This window comes from Phodopus roborovskii, unplaced genomic scaffold, assembly GCF_943737965.1.
Source record: "Phodopus roborovskii unplaced genomic scaffold, PHOROB, whole genome shotgun sequence".
NCBI lineage: Eukaryota > Metazoa > Chordata > Mammalia > Rodentia > Cricetidae > Phodopus > Phodopus roborovskii.
Window position 1 is genome coordinate 7452463 of NW_026126646.1, and position 20658 is coordinate 7473120.

Here is a 20658-nt window from a genome sequence, read left to right on the forward strand (position 1 = left end):
GTCTGGGCTTTCCCATTATGGATGTCCTCATGAAGTCCAGTTTCCTGTGTTCATTAGCCTCCCTGTGCCTGGCACAGTGCCCAGAAGCTTTGCCTGTGAGGCCAAGAGCAGGCCCACTCTGGTAATACGCTGGACTTTTGGATCCTCACTAGTCTGAATTTCAGCTTTAATGGAGAAAACCTGGAACTGATCTTATTTACCCTAGCTTACTCCAGATCCTACAATTAAAGGGCAAGTTAAGTGCATGTGATACTTGGTTAGTGCAATAGAACATAAACCCTTCCCTTTGAGTACCAGACACAGGCTGGATGCAGTTGGGCCAGTTTAGGATCTTCACAAACATCTTTTCTCACAGGTTCATTAAAACATTGACTGGTTCAAGACCCCTAGCTTCTCCTAGGGATTAAAGGGTGACTCCATAGTTTTTCTATAAAAGTTTCTCAAGCCATGGCTTTGAGTGAGAGAGACAGAGTCCTTGAATTCCCAGCTATCCAGGCTATTTCCAGATAACCCAAGACCACAGTCTGGTCCTCATACCACCTCCTAACTGAAATCTCTGCAGAAGGTGCCTCCTCTCATATGGACTTGAGTCCGTGCTGGTATCTGAGTGTCCAGAATGACATGCCCCAGAAAACACCCTCCCAAGACATTGGCATCTACACACAGGGCCAGGAAGAAAAGCTTTCAGGGCAGGGCCTTGGTACTGTTCAGCAGCACAGAGGTAACTACAACCCACAGATAGTTATTCCCAATTCCCCACAGACTCCGGTGGAGTCTCAGTCCTACCTGGTCCCTGGGGCTTCGGGTGCCTTGTGGGCTAGCAGGGCTGTCTTATCACAGCCTGGCTGGACGGAATGTGGTGAAAACCTTTGCCTGGTACAACTGCTGCTGCTCCACAGCCCAGGAATTTTGCGTTGAATAATTTTTAACTTCTGCTCTGAGAAAAAACAGGGTTTGTGTATAATGTTCATTGACACAGGAATGCCAAGGGGCTTTCATTGAAAAGTGAAGACTTTGAAATAATGAAGAAAGCCTGTCTTGGAGAAACAGGAAAATTAACAACAAAAAAGATCAGAAGAAAGCAGGCCTTGTGTCTTACACACCCTGCTGGTATCTAGTCCCGGCTGCTGAACCCTGGCCACTGGCAATTCAAGGGCAACTACTCTCCTTGGAGAAAAACTGAGAACATTGTGGGGGTAGGGGACAACTCCCTTTTCCAAGATAAGTTTGTGCTTCCTGGTAGGAGTGGAAACACCGTCCTCCACACATTTCTGCCTACACTACTGGTTCTGTGGTCACTCACCCCATCTGGCCCCTAACCCAGTGAGATGTCCTGTGACTTTTAAAGTTCTTTGTTTTACAGAAACTGCCCTGTCTAGAACCACTCTGCACTCTTTAGTCAACCTTCACAGTCACCGCACTCAATCTCAGTGGTGGGCATTTAAGGTCTGCTCCAGAAGGGTTAGTTCCCTTCTTACCCATTATTCATGCTTGTATTCTGCCTCCAGGCCATGCCTTACCCACCTACTAAGGTCCTGAGCAAACTATTAGTCTGAGCCCCCCTTGCTCTGCCCTGGTGAGAGTCTAAAGTGATGATGACCTCAGGACTTTACAGCTAGACAAGTAGGAGACTGTATATGGCTGTGGTACACCCTGTGGCCACTTGCATGGGGAAGTAGTCTGTGGGTAGGGTCCATCTGGGACAAATGTAGACACAGCAAGCTGCAAGGGGACAGGAGTCCTCAGACAAAGCTTTGTTCTACCTTGGGAGGGGGTTTGTTTCCCTGTTCTTGTATTCCTGTGCCTATTCCCTATGGACTGTCCAACAAGGATTGCTTTAGGTATGGACACTGACCCTGTTTCTCTTCCGTCCTCCCCCTTGTTCACCTAGCATCAGGTATAACACTCATCCATATAACCTCTGAGTTATTGCCAACTCATGTGCTGGGACACTGTCCAACACAAGGCTCTGCAGGGGCAATCACCCTGCTATACGGAGTCTCTCTCAGACTTCCCTGTTTACATTGCTCATAATCCCTACAGCCCAGACAAACACCAGTACTTGGCCTTGCCAACTGATGGGTGATCTAAGCCCTTCTCAGCTTTTTATTTTCATGTCTCCAACTCTGGGCCTTTGTTCATGACAGCCCCAAGTTCAGGGGCACCTTTTCATGAAAATGCCACTCATGGCCTCTTGCTAGTTTCCCTCTTTCCTATGGAATTGTAGAACTCTCATTAGTCCTAGATAGCCAACTCCAATCACATTTAAATTATTTTTATTACACTTATTGATTGATTTAGTGTGTGTGTGTTTAGTATGTGTGTGACATGATGAGCATGTGGAGGTCAGAGGACAACTTGCAGAATGTAGTTCTCCACTTCTACCATGTCCCAGGAATTGAACTCAGGTCGTCAGGCTTGGTACCCGTGCCCTATCACATTTAAACCTGGTTTATTGATGAGAGGTCAAAGTCTGGCACCCTTCTTTACCCCATCTCAGACCCCGGAGGTGGGCAGTTGCTGAGGGGAGATGAATCCCATTTTCTTCTCCATCATCTTTGACAAACTCATCCCTTTGGCTTTTGGAGTTGTTAGTGTACATTGTAGGAAGCCTCTGCCCACATACCATTTGCTCCTGTACCAAGGACAAATGTGCCAACCGCTCTTCCATAGGCCCTTAACATCTGAAGGACCTAATTCTCTCTGTTCTTTCTCTCTCTCTCTCTCTCTCTCTCTCTCTCTTCCTCTCCCTCCCTTTTAAATATTTATGTATTATGTACACAGTATTTTGCCTGCATATATGTCTGCATGCTAGAAGAGGGCACCAGATCTCATTATAGATGGTTGTGAGCCACAATGTGGTTGCTGGGAATTGAACTCAGAACCTCCGGAAAAGCAGTCAATGCTCTTAACCTCTGAGCACCCTCCAGTCCCCTGTTCTTTCTCTCTTAAGATTAATTATTTATTCAGAATTTTCTTTTGTATGTTTTTTGAGACAGTTTCTTGGTGTAGTCCTGGCTATCCTCAAACTTGATCTGTAGACCAGGCTGTCTTCGAACTCAAATTTTTCTGCTTCTGCCTCCAAAGTGCTAGAATAAAGCCATGTGCTTCCATGACTGACTCTATTTACATCTTTTTATTTCATAAATTTCATAATGTTTTAGGGTAAGTTTATTTAGTTCCTGAAAAATTCCAAGTGTAGTTTGGAGTAGGTTTTGTAGATGTCACATTGAGTTGTAGGACCTGGGTTTCTAACAGTGTTTCATCTTCCCAGAAACTAGAGACACCTCGGCACAAGCTCAAGTCCCTTGAATTTTAAAGATTTGTGTAGATGTGGTGTGCACCCATGCAAATTAATTACTAAATAGATACTTTACAGTATCCATTATACTGTGAATTCTATTTTTTCCTAATTGGTTAACACTGATGCTGAACAATACTATCTGTTTTTTTTTCCCCCATTGAAAAATTGAGATAAGGATGAGCTTTGTGGCATAGGCCTGTAATCCTTGCATTTGAGAGGCTAAAGCCAAGGATAGACAACCTAAAGCCAGCCTGGGATATAGAAAAAGACATTTTAAATTGTACATTTTTGTGGCGTTTAGCACATTTACCAGCCTGGGAGTCACCATTTTATGTCCTCACAACATGTTACCACCCCAAAGGAAACTTTGTACTACCTGGGTCTAAGTCCCACCTGCTTTTTGTCTCTATAGATTTACCTGGTCTAGACATTTTATATGCGTGGAATCACACTATGAAGCATTTATATCTGGTGGTAGCATTTCTTCTTCTTTCCTCCTCTTCTTTGAGACAGGGTTTTACTGTGTAGAACTGGCTGGCATGGAGCTTACTTACTATGTAAACCAGGCTGGCCTTGAACACATAGAGAACCACCTATCTCTGCCTCCAGAGGGCTGATATTAAAAGTGTGCTCTATCACACCTAGCAGTATGTTTGGCTTCTTTAATACTGTCTTCTTTTTTTTTTTTATCATGGTAAATTACATATAAAAAAGAATGTACAATTTAAATGTCTCCCCCTTCCCTTTAAACTATTTTAGTAGATACTTTAAACACAGAATTAAGCACACTCATCTCTTGTGCAACCATTATTATTGAACACCTTCACATTGAATATTGCTCTAGAGACTTTGTGCCTGTAGATCATAAAGATCATCACATGTTTTTAAAGGTAATATTATTGATTTTTGTAGATTTGTTCTATTTTTTATTGTTGTGGGATTTTGTTTCTTTGTTTTTGATGATAAATATTAAACCCAGAACCTTGCATGTGCCAAGCACATGCTTCAAGCTACACTGCCATCCATGTAGGTTGGTCTTCTACACAGCAACTTTTATATATTACCTTCTTCATTGGTTATATGGTTTTTCTAGAAAGAGGAATCAGTCTTATGCAAATATCATTAAATATATCATGTATATACTTATGCTCCTTATAACTCTCATGTGCTTTCCTTTCCTGTTTTGTGGGCAGTAGCACTCAGTGCTGTGTTGAACAGTGACTGCTGGTGGATGTGGGGACTCTGTACCTGGCCCAGACTTCTAAGAAAATGCACTGAGTTCAGTGTTAGTGTTGGTTTGTAAACTTTACCATGTTAGTAAACTTTTCTTCTGGCTGTCTCTGGTTTACTTAAAATTTGCTCCATCTTCCTCCCTCCCTCCCTCTCTACTCTCTCTCTCTCTGTCCTTTCTTTCTTTCTTTCTTTCTTTCTTTCTTTCTTTCTTTCTTTCTTTCTTTCTTTCTTTCTTTCTTTCTTTGTGAGACTGGGTTTCTCTGTTTAGCTTTGTAGACCAGGCTGGCCTCGAACTCACAGAGATCTACCTATCTCTGCACCCTGAGTGCTGGGACTAAAGGCATGTGCCACCACTGCCCAGCTCTCCACTTCCTTTTTTAGGACCAGATCTCATGTAACACATTTTTGGCCTTGAAGTCCTTATTAATCTAATCCTCTCTCCGTCTCCTGAGTGCTGGGCTCACAGTCTGTTATCGTGCCTCGTGGTGCTGCTGGGGACAGACAGAATCCAGGTCTTCATGTGTACCAGGCAAGCACTTGACCAATTGATTCACACCTCAATCTTGTTCAAAAGTTATTCAAAACTTTCTTTTGAAATTTATTTTTATTTTTATGTGTCTGTGTGTTGATATGTGCATGTGAATGCTGGTGCCTTCAGAGGCCAGGGGAGTTGGATGTCCCTGAACTGAAGTTCTGGACAGTTAAGAACTGTTCAATATAGGTGCTGGGAATCAAACTTTGGTCCTCTGCAAAAGTAGTTTACACTTTTAACCACTGAGCCATCTCTCTAGTACCCATTCGGAGCTTTTTCTGCATCAGTTGAGATAATCAGAGTTTCTCCACTAGTTAATGAGACATTCTTTCATTCTGTACTGGCTGATTCTAATGACTAGTTAGAGTCATTAGAAAGAAAGGAGCCTCAGTGGAGGAAAGGCCTCAATAAGATCCAGCTATAAGACATTTTTCCAGTTAGTGATCACTGAGGGAGAGCCCAGCCCATGGTGGGTGATGCCATCCCTGGGCAGGTGGTCCTGAGTTCCTTAAGAAGGTGGCCTGGGTGGGCCAAATGAAGCAAGCAAGTAAGCAGCTCCTCTCCATGGCCTCTGCATCAGCTCCTGCCTCTAGGATCCTGCCCAGTTTGAGTTCCTGTCCTGACTTCCTTTACTGATGAACAACAATACTAAAGTATAAGCCTAATAAATCCTTTCCTCTCCATCTTGCTTTTTGGTCATGGTGTTTTATCATAGCAACAGAAACCCTAACTAAGACACATTCCTAGGACACAACCCATTTGCTCATAGTGTTTTGTTTTCTAAACATTGGTGAAATAAATTCTAGTTTCAGTCCAGAGGGGTGCAGCAGGTAGCTTGGTCCTTCTTGATATCAATTATCACGAAACCCTAGGGACTTGAGGGGCTATTGAAGTGTAAACCGCATAGTGACCATTTGTGAAATGAGAGTTCTGTTGATTCTTTAAATTGGCTTAGCCTATAAAGACACCTGCAGCCCAAACCTGAGGACCTGAGTTCAAATCCAGGGCCCACATGATGGAAGAAGAGACATGACTCCTGAAAAGTGTTGTCTGACATCCATATGAGTGTTGTGGTATACACACACACACACACACACACACACACACACACACACACACACACTGTGTGTGTGTGTACATACACACATGCACAAACATGGCCATACACATATAAATAAATAAAAGATAATACTTTAAAATGTTGCTGAGTGGTGGTGGCACATGTCTTTAGTCCCAGCACTCAGGAGGCAGAGGTAGGCAGATCTCTTGAGTTTGAGGCCAGTCTGGTCTACAGAGTGAGTTCCAGGACAGCCAGGGTTAAACAGGGAAAGTCTGTCTCAAAAAAATAAATAAATAAAAATAAAATAATTAATAAATTGCTTATATCAGCTGGGCATGGTATCACAATCACATACTACATAGTGAGTTCCAAGACAGCCAGAACTACATAGTGAGACCCCATCTCAAACAAACAGACAGACAGACAGACAAATTGCTTACATCAATCTCAAGAATGAGAATCTGGGTATGTGAATAAAGGTAGCATTTCAGAAAAACAACAATTATATAGGGGAAAGGGATATAGCACCAACAGGAAACATGAAAAAAAACTCTGTTTATGTGATCTGTAAAGTATCTAAAGAATTTAAGAATTTTAGGACCCAGAGGCTCACCAGCATTTCCTGCCTGGTAAATATCTCTAGGAAGCTGGCCTCTGAGACATTGGCACCAATAGTTAAAACTAGTATGAAGCAGCTGCAAGCTTAATTTTGGGGAATTATTTCCTAGTACCCACGTACTACCATGGCAGACAGATAAAAAGTATAAACCAAATGGAATGGATGAGTGCTGCTGCTGCATGTAGCTGAGCTCTGGGGGGAGGAAAGGACAGAGAGGGGCCTATCCCTGCACAAAATACCATTTGAAGCTGGTTGCTAATGCCAGAAGTGGCTGGTATCAGGCACATGGCTGTTACACCAAAGGGCAAGTACCAGTCTGGGGAGAGGCATCTTTGGGAAGCCATACCTTGTGAAAGAGCTAGAATAAGATCTAGGAGGATGAGCAGCTCAGCTTTGGAAGGAACAAGGCAGTTAGGGCTGCAGCCAGGGTTCTAAAGAAGCTGTGCTGCTCTAGGGGAATGTCTGAGAGTGGAGTAGCCGGCAGGGTTAGGTCAGATAAGGCCAGAGTGATGGGGAATGTTCTTTATGCTGTGAATATATGAATAAAGCTGTTTCAGCCAATGTACAGGCATGATGTAGCCAGACAGGAAATATAGGCAGGGCTACCAGACTAGGAGAATTCTGGGAGAGAGGAAAACAGAGAATGAGTCATTAGAGAGGCACCACGTAGCTACAGGAAGGTAGAACACCCGAGCAATCTCCAGTAAGTCAAGACCACGTGGAGATACACAGATTAATAGAAATGGGTTAATGATTAAGAGAGAGCTAGCCAATAAGAAGCCTGAGCAATATGCCAAACAGTTCATAATTAATATAAGCCTCTATGTATTTATTTGGGACTAAATGTTTGTGAGATTATGCAGGACAGAAAATTTCATCTACACCAGAAAGAGACCATGTCTCTACAAAGGACTGCCATGCTACTTGGTTATAGAAATGTCAGATGTGCCCTGCATAGGTCGTGTATTGTCCTGAGCCAAAGAGCAGGAGAGGAGCATGTAGGCAGTGCTTGCTCTTTGTCCTGTGTGTGTGGGACCATCCCCTCTGTTCACAATTACTTCAGATGTCCAAACAATCAAAAGAGGAAGCATCTACCTGGAGGCCTCTTCAGCTCTAGAGTAACTGAGGTTAGACTTCCTATGCCCTAAACTGTCCTATGCCCTAGGAAGTCTTATGCCCTAGACTTCCTAAACTGTGTGGTAGCTAGAATCCAAAAAAGCAGCAGGAAAGGATGCTAGAGGGATGAATGCATTAGACATGTGTGTGCACCCATGTATGCCTGTGTGAGCCTAAGTGTCTATTTATACATGTATGCCTATGTGTCTGTGTATGTGTACATATAAGTCTGTGTAAATGTTTATGCTGTGTGACATATGAATACATGTTTGCATGAGTCTGTGTTTGCTTTTGAATACATATGTGTACCTTGTATGCTATGCATGTGTGTGTGTGTGTATGCATGCTATGTGCATGTATGCAGCTATGCCTCTTGATACACTCTACCAGCCTCCCATAAAGGAGACTGCAAGGAGCTGGGCATGGTGATGCACACCTTTAATCCCAGCACTCAGGAAGCAGAAGCAGGCAGATTTCTGTGAGTTTGAGGCCAGTCTGGTCTACATAGCAAGTTCCAGGACAGCCAATGCTAAATAGAGAAACTCTATCTCAAAAAACAATATCAACAACAAAGGAGACCACCAGAGCCAGATGCCACTTGGCCAATTCTAATTCTAGTCCTTTGACTGAGGAGGATGCTGTCTGGCTCCTGACTTGGGTTATATGATGTTTGGGAAGCTAGGGTCAGCCAGAGATCAGAACCAGCTGAATCCAAAGGCCCAAAGTCAGATACACCAGGTATCTCTTTCCATGAGACCCCAGACCACTTAAAGTTCAGCAACCTAGGATGAAAGTGTGAATCTCAGGCACAAATATAGATTGACATGGGATGGAGAAGGCTTCAAGGTCTGTAGGGCACTCGGAGTTTCTGCAACTTCAAAAAACTACTTCAAAAAACTACTCTCCCCAGAGGGATGCTCTGTGCGTTGACAGAAATAAAGACAGGGCTAAACAATCCCTTTTATTCTCACTATTCAAGGTGGGCAGATTCTCCACTATATCTTTACATGTCTGGCAGACTGTTTAATCTCTGGGTGTTGTGGTGATGCTACATGTGCATCAGAAAATTTGCTTATGTTGGCTTCTGGGTAAATACTTCAATCCCAGAAATCCAAGGATAAGGTCATAGCCCAACATTCAGAACTGGTGACAGTCGTGCCTATACATCTATGGTGTTTCACCCTGATTTACAAGCAGTAGTATGTGCAAGTCCCTTCAACTGCTGCGCTTTCTCTGAACATGGGACAGTAAAGAGCTGTATCAGTTGCACAGCAGCACTCTGTGTCTACCAGATGGATTCTACTGTGGTTTGAACTTCTCAGGGAGGACGGCCTGTGCTCTGCCCTCCCACAATCCCCAAACTGACAGGTGTGTTGGAACCCCCATGTGCTTAAGAAGCCAGTAATGTCTGTGGACAGATTCTAGCTTACCAGAAAGCTGATGCACTCCTCTTCATTAGCACCAGTGAATTGTGGGTTTTCTCTATCAGGGAGAGACAGTCACTGGAAACAGGCCCCTCCCGAACTGGTGGAGATGCTTCCTTCTGACTCCGGGAAGAGCTTGGGTCAGATTGGAGCTGGTGTCCATTGCCCCAGGCTGTACGCCCTGATAGCCACCAACCCCCTCCAAAACTGTGCTTTCCAGATTTCCAGACCTTCAAAGAGTGGGCTCAAGGTCAGAGCATGAACCAAGGATTCTTTCAGTCTCAGGCTTGACTGACTCCTTGCCTGGGGAAATGCAGGGGAGAGGAAGGGACACTGACTTTTCTTAAATCCAAGCTCATGCCAAAGCTGAACATGAATCAATCCAGGCAGCCCCACAGTGTCTACAAACTGCACATGGTGGCCCAGTTCTACTAGTCAGAGGTCAGAGAAGGGGTACTCAGAGGTGATCAGAGGCAATCCCCTCCCTGACTCAGCACATTGTAAGGGCATATCTTGATTGTTGCAGACGCTTCAAGACCTGCAGGTGGAGTTACTAGGAAAGTCTGAGGAAGACATCACATTTCACAGTATTCAGAATTCTAGGGTTCACTTTTGGTAAGGGGTGGGGAATGAAGACGGAAACAAGCTCTCACAGTGTATATCTGTGTTAATCATTTGCCACTGCCTCCTGAGTGTTGGGATTACATTAGTACTCTACAATGCCTGGCCATAGGATCCACTTCTGAAGTGAGCAGATATACTGTGCTCCTACAGTTACCACGGTGTTAAAGAACTTAGTGGTTCAGGGAGGCAGAGGAGAGGTGGATGGAGGAACTGGGAGGAGAGAGAAGAGGGGACATAGCAGCTGGGTTATAAAAAAATAATTAATAAATGATAATATTTTTTTTTAAAAAGAACTTCTGGTGCCTGGTAACTCTGGGCCACGGCTCCCTGCCTATCTTCTCGAAAGCTACCCTTAGGCATCTTTCCAGATCATAGCCCTCATACACTGACAGTACCATTCTGAGCTCCTTAATGATCTTCCTTTCCATTATCGCCTCATCAGAACACAGAGACCAGGCTGATAGATGAAAGGGACATTGGGATCTATCCTGTGCTGGTCTGAGCCACCAGCCCAACCACTGGAACTCAGGTTTCCATATCCTTTGTACAAGGGGTGTGATCTAAAGTCCCCCATTCCTGTTTCCTGCCAGATAGGACATTTTTGCTTTGTGTCTCTATAACACTGACACCATCTTAGCTTCCTCTATGGCTGAGAGGCCTCAGACACTCTCTTCTTGCCCTTTTCTCCTGCTTCCTTCTCCTCATACTCACAAACCCTTCCTGGTACAGTCTGACACTAGTTTATTTCTGTGCTGCTATGGCCGTGGCCTTCATCCTGGTGAGCCATTATTTGCCAAATAAATATTTGCACAGGGTGCGACTTAGTGCTCAGGGTTGAGTATTAAATGGGCCTAAAGTGGAAGGATTCTGTGGCAGTACCACAGAGGCTCAGGGGTGAGGGAACATGGTAGAAAACTGACCTAACTTGCACTTCTCCAGCCTTTGAAGTAGCTTGTGTTCCTGACACCCTGCACAAAAACTCCAGAAGGCAGAACCAATTTGCCTGAACACAGAACCCAGGCCCATGAGTTCCCAAAGGAAGGATGAAGGCCAGGGAAAACTTGAGAAATGCAGGATGCATGGGATCCCATCATAAACATCAGAAATCACCAAGGTAAACTAGGGGGAAAGGATTATGGGAGAGCCATATTAGTCATTCTACCCTAAATTCACGTGGCATCCTTCATCAGTTACTGCTGCATAACAAGTACCTCCAAACCTAATGGTTGGGAACATACATTTATTGTTTCTGTTCTGTGGTTTAGGAACCAGTGGAGTCTATGTAACTGGAGGCTGGACTACATGGGGACAGGGTTGCCATAATCCCAAAGTTCAATGGTAGTAGGTCACAGAGATCTGCCTGTCTCTGCCTCCCAAGTGCTGGAATTAAAGGCATGTGCCACCATTACCCAGCTGAGAATCAAATGTTTAAGATCTACCAAAATAGAAGAAAAAAACAGGATGGGGGACCAGTGAGATGACTTAGTGGGGTAATGGTACTTACCATACCAAACCTGATGGGCTGAGTTCAATTCTCAGGACTCATGTGGTATATGGAGTGAACCAACTCCTGTAAGTTCTCCCCTACAAGTAAGCCATGTATTCATACACACACAATTAACCAATCAACCAAATAAGTGTAATTAAAAAAAAAGTGAAGATATTCTTTAGTGGTAGAGTGATTGATTACCCACCATGCTTGAGGCCCCCAGTTCAATCTCCAGTAACAACACACACACACACACACACCCCAAAATGAAGCTTTATGCTTTCTATCACACAATCTTGTATGAGTTGCCTGTAGATTTTATACTTATTCAAAAGCAAGTGTATTTGGGGAGCCAGTGGAGTGGGCAGATGTGGGAGTATGGGGAGGGAGAAACTCGGGGTGCTGCCACAATTAACTGTCCTGGATTTAGGGCAGCTGCTGGTCAGGATCCTGGCCTACCAACTTTGCTTGCTTTGGCTTTTTTCCTAGAAGCCAGGCATCCTATTTATGGGTTTGTCTGTGTTTTCTGATGGACTATCAGTTGTTTGGTTAAGAGTATAAAGCCTGAGGACTTTTGAAAAGACCCACATTTTGTTTTAACTTAAATATGCAAATACACAGAACATACCCACCTGCTGTGTGTCCTGGAGAGCAGACTACAGGGAGATGCACTCAGAGGCCTGGGAATCCTCAAGTACTGCTTCAAATTGTGGTACATGTTGTCTTCATCTGGTCTTCTTTTCTTTCTTTCTTTCTTTCTTTCTTTCTTTCTTTCTTTCTTTCTTTCTGTGTATGTATGTATGTATATATATTTTGGGACATTTCTCTACATAGCCCTGGATATACAAGAACTCACTATGTACACCAGGCTGGCCTCAAACTCACAGAGATCCACCAGCCTCTGCCTCTTAAATCCTGGGATTGAAGGTGTATGACACCACGCCTAGTTTTCGCCTGGTTTTTTTTTTCAAATAGCCCACTTAATTTCCATAAAAATAGCTCGTTTTTCACTTACTTAATGTGTTTATGGTTTATTTAGTTTAAATAACATCCTCCCAGCATCAAGGCCTAGTGACACCATTGACTTGTTTTACAGCAAACACGAGCTGTCTATACATTTCAGAGTGATGCACATCAGTGATGGAGGGGCCTGCATAGGTCACACGAAAACAAACAAACAAACAAACAAACAAAAAAACAGAACTTTCAGGCCAGGAGTGGGGGTGGGGCAAAGAATGCTCATGGAACACAAAGTGTTCTGATTTGAGTTCTTTTTGGTTGTTGTTCTTTTTTTCAAGACAGACAGTTTCTCAGTGTTATCCTGACTGTCCTAGAACTCACTCTGTAGACCAGGCTAACCTGAAATTCAAAGATCTGCCTACCTCTGCCTGGGATTAAAGGCCTGTGCCACCCAATACATCAGCAATATGTTGTATTAGTAAGAAGAGGTAAATGTGTCTCTAGAAATCTGGAGGTTCTCTCTGCTGGCTGATGAGATCTGGGGACACTTGGAAGCCATTTGAGGCTATAGGGGTTGGTATTGTACGCTTTCCCAGGAAGAAGGAGAGAAGAGATGATGACAGGTTCACTTTCTGCTTTTCCTACAAAGCCAACTTGGCCCAGGGGTTGAGGCAACCCCAACCCTCAGGCCACCTCCATGTTCTTTGGGTGTTGTTGTTGGGGGTCCTGGAAAGGAATCAGATTATTCTCTGCCCTTTCTTTCTTAGTCCAAGTGGATAGAGTTGAAGCAGAGATGTGACTGGAAGTGTTGGCCTAGTTTTTGTGGACAGCTGCTGGAGAGGGATGCCACCTGCAGGGTAGCTCAGGAATCCATTGCTCCCAGATGCTCTAACTTCTGCCCCCATGGCCTTGAAGCATGTGAGTCAGAGTTTCCAACTGAGAAGCAAAACCCATTTGAGGACAAAGAAGAGGATAGGCCCTGTGTAGGCCCCATAGAAAAAGCTGGGTGAGTGTGATGGCAACTAGAGCAGTGTCCTTTCTCTGACCAGTGGAGTCCAGTGGCAACCATGAGCAATCCTCTCAACCTGCCATGAGATTAAGGCCATCCAGCGGTGACTGAACCTTGCTGACAACTATCATGCCCACTCTCATAGGAGCTAGGACACCTAAGTATGGTCAAGCTCCTCTAGCTCCAAGGTTCTAGCCCTGCTGATTGTTTTGCTGGCTTTGAGGGTTAGCAGGATTTATGGACTCAGCAGGACACTCTAAAGATAATGCCGGCACCTCCTTCTATACAGTGCTCTAAAGCTCTTCCCTCCCAGACCTGTGTTAATTATCCGTTTTGTACAGCCCACCTCATATAATTCCTCTTACCCATGCAAGCACAGCACCTATCTAGGAAGAGTGTATATATGTCAAGTTCATTCGGCTCTGACTGAGGCTCAGGTGTATCCCTTAGCCTCATCTGCAAAGCAGGTGCCATTTAGAGATACTCTCACTCCCATCCAGCCCTGTTGGTTACCAATAGGTGTCATATGTAGTTTGTAGAACAGTCTGGGCCACAGGAGGAGGGCTTGCTAGTTATCACAGCCCACTTAGCTTGCTTCCTTCTGTGTCCTCCCTCAAAGGACTCCACACAAGATGTTCAAGTCTATAGCCACAAGCCTGGTTAGAGAGGGTGGGAGGTAAACACAGCAATTAGGGCCTCCTTCTATTACATGGATTATGTAGCCTGTTAACTGAGCCTCCCTCAGCTCCAGCTGTTTGGGAAGGAAGCACTAAGGATTCTTACCTATTCATTCCTCCCTTGTGGGTGGGGGGCTTCTGGGCTTTGCTGGTGGTGTGGGTAGGAGGGGTGGAGGGTACAAGGTGCTTCAGACTTGCATATAGCTGGGGAGTGCTAGGGTGGGCCAAGGGCTCCTTGTGCTCTATAAGGCCCTAGGCACCATCAGTTTGGGCCTACCAGATCAACCCTGAGGCACCTTCCCAGGAAGCTACATGACCTTGTCCTGGAGACAGGACCTAGGAGCCAGTGAGGACCAGGAAGAGCAAGCCTCTGGGAACAACATGAGGATAATTGCTTCCTTGTGAGTTACACAGAGCCAGCAAGCCTAGGCACGTCTACCCCAGGGACCCTCCTTCCTGATGTGACACAACACAATGAGTTTTACTGTCTCCAAGGACCCCTGAGGAAACTGATGAACTGGCCACTCAGCTGAGCCAGTTCTGCAGCCTTCAGAAGGGTCCCTAGAGCTGTCAGGAGTTCTGCCTTGGTTGTCCTTCTTTTTAAATGTTTGCTTGTTAGCCAGGCGGTGACCACACCTTAGATCCTAGCACTCAGGAGGCAGAGACAGATGGATCTCTGTGAGTTTGAGGCCAGCCTGCTCTACAGAGTGAGTTCCAGGCTCCAAAGCTACAGAGAAACCTTGTCTCACCTGCTCCCCAAAAGTTTACTTGTATTATTTTTAATCGTGTGTGCCTATGTGTGGATATGTGTACATGAGCTCAGGTGCCCAGAGAGGCTTCAGATCCCCTCGAGCTGAAATTCTGACCAGTTGTGAGCCACCCACACACTAAGAATCAAAGTATGGTCAAGAAGAACAATAATACATGCCCTTAACCATTGAGCCCCCTCTCTCCAGCCTTGGCTGTCCCTCTCTTTGATGTGGCATTTAGTCCAGGGACTATGGATTCTGTCCAAACAGCCTCTTTGTAGAGAAAGGAAGAGAGATAGAAGCCAAACCAGCAGGATCAGGCAGCCTCTTGGATGTTTGTGGAGCTCTGGACCCCATGGTGGCAGATCTTGCAGAGTACAATTACCACCCAGAAGCTGATGTTACACCAGTATGGTTCAGGTCGCCTCTCCATACAGGCAGAAGTTTAAGAATATAATGTCAGAATCCCTTTGCCCCAGTATTTGCAGAAACTTTTCCTGTTTCACAGATGCTGATGGCATCCTACTGAGACAGTGAGTCTATATTTAACAGACTTCCTGGTGCCAGGATCCCTAACCTCAAAAGTAAGTTCACTTCAAGTTGAGTATTTCTCAGGGAAACATTCTGCTCCCCATCACCTTCCCTGATTCCTGCCTAGGAACTAGAGACCCTGGCTGCGAGCTCCTCCCCCATCCTCAGGAAGGTTTAAGAACAGGCCTCTCATGTGCTATGTGGGTTGACTCCCCTCTTTAGAAACTCCTCTTTGCTATTTGACGAAGGTCACTAGGGAATTTATTGGCAGAGTTATTAATACCATGGACAGACAGACTGAGAAGCAACAGCATGTCAGGGGCTCCAAGGAGAGGTCAGACCCTAACACCAGACACAGCTTCCCCTTGAGCCCGTCCATCTGAAACCTTTTAGACGTAACATGGTTCTGTCCCCTGCCACCATCCTTTCCCCATCATCTGCTCCATTTCCATCGTCTAACATTTCAGGGATGGTTGGTAGAAGGTAGCATTCAAGTCATAGTGGATTTGGATGACTGGTTCACTTTTATGCTGTGATGGTCTTGGGTGATTGCCTCAATGAAGGGACATTATGAATGTTTTCAGGTTTGGGTCCATAAAAATAAAGCTTCTATAAACACTATATAGGGGATTATGGGAAGTAAAATTTCATTCTTTTGGGGCATGGTTCTGGACCATGTAGTAAATATGTGTTCAAGAAGGGGCTATCAATTTCCAGGACAAAAGACTATTATATTCTATCAGCAACATGTGGGAGTCCTTGGCAACAGGGACAATTGTTTTCAATTTTATCCCTCCTGATTGGTGCAGCAACATGTCATTTTCTTAATGTACATCTCTAAATGGCAATGATATTTATGAGAAACTTTTTTAATGCCCAAGGTTATAAGCCTGACAGAGACCATATTCCTTGAGCCTCCCCCTTTTCCTTCACACTGATTAGCCAGTCACATTAAACTGGATATATAGTAGTTTCTTACTCCAATTTATGGGATGAAATATAGTCACCACCTATGTTAGGAATAAAAGACAGAGGCCATCTTGGCCGTGGGTGCTTGTTGTTATGAAAAAGTGTGAGGGCGGATTTCATGACAGGCATGGGGATGGGGGGATGGGGGGACGGACATGCCAGGCCGACAGAACTTAGTGAGAAGTTTTATTAGGAAGGGAAGGAGAGGTAGGAAAGAGAAAAGAGGTAGAGAGACACAGAGACAGAGAGAGGACAGAAGAGAAGTGGGAGACAGGAAAAGTCTTGTCTGTCCCATGTGAATAACAACAGGTACTGCCTGAGTGCGTTCTGCCAGGTGACAGGAGCTGGCCAGCATAATGCCTGAATCCTTACACTTGTTAGAAATAAGTTCTGGTCATAAAGAAAGAGACTTCCCTTCTAACTAAAGTGTCTGGACAAGGCAAACTTCACTCCTGATCAAGAGGAGGTGCTCAGAAAGAGTAAACTTATATCAGGACAGGAAATGGGCCACACATTTGGCTTTTATTCTAACTCAGGTGGTGGTTGTATTTTTTTCTCCCTCCGTTGGCTGGAGTTGGCACTTACAGTTTTATTCATTTGGGTAGCCTGGAAGGAATTGGTGCACAGGAAATGGAGGAGGGGGAAAGGGATCACTGCTCCTGGGAGAAAGGGGTCATTGTTCCAGGTCATCAAACTCCTAGAATGGAGCAGTGGGCCTTTTCAAAAGTAAGAGTTCTGCTGAGTGGGGAGGATTAAAACATTTGCATAAAATCTTACAAAGTAGGGGAGATTTTAATTCCTTGTCCTCAACACAAGTTTTATAGTATTTGATAGAAGAAACTCATATTTGATATTTCTCACAGAGTTCATTAGCCTGGTGTGGCCCTGGTGCACAGAGACTACGGTGCTGGGTTACTTTTGCTTTGTTCATGGGCTCCTTTGTGAGACACTAAGATTATTCTTTTACAACAATTTGAGTGTTTGGAACAAATCCCAGGATAAAAGTATCTTGGCAATGTGGGAAGGGCCAAGAAGATACCACAGAGGCCAGGAATCTCTTGTGCATTTGACTAAGGTAGGAAAGGAAAAGAATGGCAAAGTACTCTAGAGAATAAGAAGTATCACTGACACAAAGCAAATGTGGAGTCCTGATCCAGAGCTCTGTAGTTATCCTTGGTGACTTCTGATAAACCTGACACTTTCCCATGAGGGAATTGGTTGGAGATGGATAAAGCATTGGAAATCAGAAGGCAAGAAACCTCCATTATGGGGCAGTAGGGGTTGGGATACTTACTGATAGTTTAACTGGCACAAAGCCAAGATGGGAAACAATTTAGGCAAAAGGCTATTCTCCTATACAGGGAGTAACCAATTCCTGTGGTAGGCCCAGAGGCTCCCACCCTATTCAGCATTCACAGATCTGATTTCAACTCTCTTTCTCAGGTGGGACAAAATGGTGCCAATGTCACCTTCTCCTTCCCAGTTTCTACATGTGCTCCCAGAGCAACAGCACCATCTATGGGTGTTAGATACATCTACTCTTCCTTCCTTCCTTCCTTCCTTCCTTCCTTTCTTCCTTCCTTCCTTCCTTCCTTCCTTCTTTCCTTCCTCCCTCCCCCCATTTATTTATTTATTGTTTCAAGACAGGGTTCTCTGTAGTTCTGGCTGTCCTAGGATAGATCAGGCTGGCCTAAAACTCACAAAGATCTACCTGCCTCTGCCTCCAAGTGCTGGCATTTTGAGTGTGTGCCAACACTGTCTGGCTCTCTCATCCCTTTGGCTTTCCTGGGTCCCCTTTCTCAGAAACAGCTTGTTTCTAGGAGTTGAGAAGCAGTCAAAACAAGATCCAGACACATTGCTTGGCACTCACAATTATAATTTGTGTAAGACACATGAACTCATCTTTCTTTGTTTAAAATCTGTTTCTTTGCTTTTCCAGGCCTACATGCCTAAGCCATAGGCAATTATCTCCAAGCTTATACAAGCCAGTATCTTTTTTCTTTTCTTTTTTCTTTCTTTTTTTTTCATCCATCCAAAAGCACCCATGCATTTGATTTAATGAAGTTTTATTTTTCCAAATGTACAGCTGATTGAACTTGTTTATGCATCTTCACCAGCAGCTGGGGCATCTCCACCCTTTGTGTTCCTGGTGTAAATTATTTGGGCTCTGTGTTTTGAAACCAGCTTGATAAGTCCTTCACTAAGCAGCTCCTGAAGGGCTGCTCTGGCCAGGGAACCTCAAATCTTCAGTCTCTCAGAGACCACAGCTGGAGTAATAAGCTTATAATTGGGTACTTCCTTGCAGAGTTTGTCGTACAGAGCTTTGTCAAACATAACTAGATTATTGAGCTCGTCCAGAACTTTGCCTTTGGACCACTTCTTCTTTTTGGCCTTGCCACCGGACTCGTTTACTGGGTCTTTGTCTTTCTTGGTCGACTTTCCAGGCATCTTTCCTCTTCTTGTCATCCTTAGGCGGCATGATGAAGCCTGGAGAGTGGCGACGACCACTGCAGCCTCCCTAAGATCTCTTTTTTCTTTTTTTTTTTAAGGAAAGGTGGTAACTATCCATATTTAATCTACAATATGCATGGATATTCCAAGGACTTGTGCCCTAATAGAGAATGTGCTCATTTTATTATAGAGCTGAATTCACCATAAGCAATAGGTAACCATGTTGCTTTGTTGATATCTTGTCTGGTGACATCATCAAGATGGAAACAAGTATATAGTCTTTCACTGTGAGGATTCGGGCAGTAGCCTGGGCAGCCCAGGGTCCTCCATAGTCTGCACACAGGTGCAAAGATTTCTTTAAGAGGGGCACTCTGCCCACCTCCCCTTTCTTTTCACCATCCCTCTGAAGAGGCAGACAGATCCCTGCCTGTTCTGTCTACCCACCCCTCCTCTGTCCCCCTCTCTCTCTTTTTCTTCTCTCCTCACTTCCCACTCCCTTCCCAATAAAACTTCCTTCCCATGTAAGTTTTTCCTGATGGGATGTTTGTCCCCCACCACGGGATCCGAAAAGGTCCCACCATTTTGCTTTGTGACAGCATCAAGATGTCAGTAACCAGCCGGGCAGTAGTAGCAAGCGCCTTTAATCTTAGCACTTGGGAGGCAGGGGCAGTCAGATTTCTGATTTGAAGTGGCCTGGTCTACAGAGTGAGTTCCAGTACAGCCAAAGCTACACAGAGAAACCCTGTCTTGAAAAACAAAACACAAAAATTTTAAATGATGTCAATAACCACATTATGTCACCACTTTCTTAGTTAATGCACTACATGGCTTCCCAATGCTACTGAACCTTCACTACACCCCTAGAATTTCTAACATCACAACCATTTAGTCACATGTCCTGGTTCTCTTTTCTCGATTTTTTTTTTTATTTTCACGTTCCTGGATAGCTAATGGAATCATGGAAATGGGAGACCAAACTGATACACCGATGCCACTCGGGGAGAAGGGGAGCCACAAAGACAGTGCTGTACACTGCCGAGACGGCTGAACACACTATACTTGAGCCAAGAAGATACCCACTGAGAAAAGAGCCCCTACAGAAACTGACTGAACTTGTTGGAAAACACGGAAAGTAGCTGAGCAGACTCTAAAAACAGGCATTAAAAAGGCAGACAGGTATCCTCTGATGTGTCATATTGAGCCTTCCTCTCAGTAATACCTCCAGCCTGCTGTTGTATGCTTTGGTATTGTATTTGCCAAGTCTTGAGAAGCGTGGGTCCTGGAACCCTGGCAAAGGGCAGTGAAAACATGAATGACAGACACATGTACAGTGTAGTTGGGATCAGGGGGAGTTCTCTAAGGCTGCTATACTACCACCATAACCTGGAACCTCAGCATGTTTATTTGGTACAACAGAGGCAAGTAGTCTTAGGCTATAAACATGCTTCGGGATGAAGCTGAAGTTGCTAATCTTTGCATACATTGATCAATCACCCATAAACACTCATACTTAGACTCCCAAGAAAAGCTTTGCATTTCTCTTGAGCTTGTCCCATATGGATAATGGCTTTATTAATTCTTCCATGGTTCTGAGGGTTGGGTGTCCTCAACATGGCGGTATCCATTAACATACACATTTACTTATGGCTTCCTCTAAACCCTGAATCCCCTCATTGAATTCACTGTTACAGTTGTAGTTGCATGTCCATTCTTCCCGTCTCAATTTAGACTAACTTGGTGTCAGTTCTACCCAAAATACACTAAAACACAAAAAGATCTAATTTACTTTAACCAGGTTTTATTAATATTCTAACTCCTTATCCTGACCACTGAAGCATTTCGCCATTAATGTGAGTAAACTAATTTATCCCTAACAGTTTTGGTGCCTTCCTTCTTCTCTGTGGAACCAAG

At 44.4% G+C, this 20658-nt stretch overlaps 1 pseudogene; it reads right to left on the bottom strand.

Moving 5' to 3' along the window:
• Positions 1-18175: 18175 nt before the first annotated feature.
• On the bottom strand, positions 18176-19070 carry LOC127213451 (40S ribosomal protein S25-like; annotated as a pseudogene).
• Between the last annotated feature and the right edge of the window lie 1588 nt (positions 19071-20658).